Source organism: Charadrius vociferus, unplaced genomic scaffold, assembly GCF_000708025.1.
Source record: "Charadrius vociferus isolate BGI_N301 unplaced genomic scaffold, ASM70802v2 scaffold783, whole genome shotgun sequence".
In the NCBI taxonomy this organism is placed as follows: Eukaryota; Metazoa; Chordata; class Aves; order Charadriiformes; family Charadriidae; genus Charadrius; species Charadrius vociferus.
The window spans coordinates 114233-114900 of record NW_009647834.1 but is presented as its reverse complement, the minus strand read 5'-3'; the positions used below and the strand labels follow the sequence as shown (position 1 = coordinate 114900).

The window sequence follows — 668 nt, the reverse complement described above, 5'->3', positions numbered from 1 at the left end:
GCGGGCTGGGTGTGTGCCCCGCGGGTTGAGAGCTTTGGGCTCGGGTGCAGCAGCTCTGCTCCCGTCTCGCCGGTCACACCGGTGCCGCTGGGGGAGACTGTCCGTGACACAGTGGGCAGTTCCCATCGGCACTGGGGTAGCTCTTGGTTTTGGGGTCCAGGTTTGCATCCCTCGCTCTTCCCCCGTGGCAGTTGGTCACTTTAAGAGGGTTTTCTTCCCTCCTTTTGGCCCATGCCAAAGCCAACAGTTTGGGTCCAGGTTGTCACCAGAGCATGCAAGCGCAGCCCTGCCTTGTTCTGCACAGCCTTTGGGTGACACAGACGGTCACAGCAGCGGGGCCGCGGCGAGAGCATCCCCCAGCTCAGGCTGCTGCAGGGCGCAGAGGAAGGGCTGAGACCTGTTACACTCATTGCTCTGGTTCACGTCTCCTCTCCTTTCCAGGGACCTGATGGCAGAGCCCGAGCCCCCTCCAGAGCTGCAGCTGGATGAAGCCGGAGCATCCTCCGCCCCGCAGGGAGCGGCTGCAGGCGCTGCTCCATATCCGGACCTTTCCCAGAGCCCATTAGACCCAGCGGTGGGTGTGGGGGTGACACCCCCACATGGGGGCAGCCCAGAGGCCAGCCGGGAGCTGCAGGCAGACGGCGGGGACGCTTGCCTGGGGCTGAACA

General features: G+C 64.7%; 1 protein-coding gene across 1 annotated transcript in view; it reads left to right on the top strand.

Moving 5' to 3' along the window:
* SYNC (syncoilin, intermediate filament protein) overlaps positions 1-668 on the top strand; it is a 14368-nt gene that overhangs the window by 8986 nt on the left and 4714 nt on the right. The gene's annotated exons all lie outside the window — the stretch shown is intronic.